This window comes from Penaeus monodon, chromosome 19 (genome assembly GCF_015228065.2).
Source record: "Penaeus monodon isolate SGIC_2016 chromosome 19, NSTDA_Pmon_1, whole genome shotgun sequence".
NCBI lineage: Eukaryota > Metazoa > Arthropoda > Malacostraca > Decapoda > Penaeidae > Penaeus > Penaeus monodon.
In genome coordinates this window covers 40,969,668-40,969,950 of record NC_051404.1, presented here as the reverse complement: position 1 = coordinate 40,969,950, position 283 = coordinate 40,969,668, and positions in this window count along the sequence as shown.

Here is a 283-nt window from a genome sequence, read left to right as displayed (position 1 = left end):
CAATCCCATTCCCGTTCCAGTAAGGTCTCGATGGCCAGTGCCTCACAACAAAGCTAGGGTCCTCTTGTAACGGCAGCGACCCGAATGGCCTCGGCAACCCGTCAGGCAAATCCACCGTGAGTTTGGGCGGAAGGGAGGTCCTGCCGCCAGAACTTGTAACAAGTGCGTGAGAGGCTTGCCCCTGACAAACACAGACTATTAAGCCAGTTCTTGTTATTAGTAACCTGGGGGCGTGTCGTTATCTCTCAGTGTTTCTCAGAATGTTTATCATTATCTTGGTACA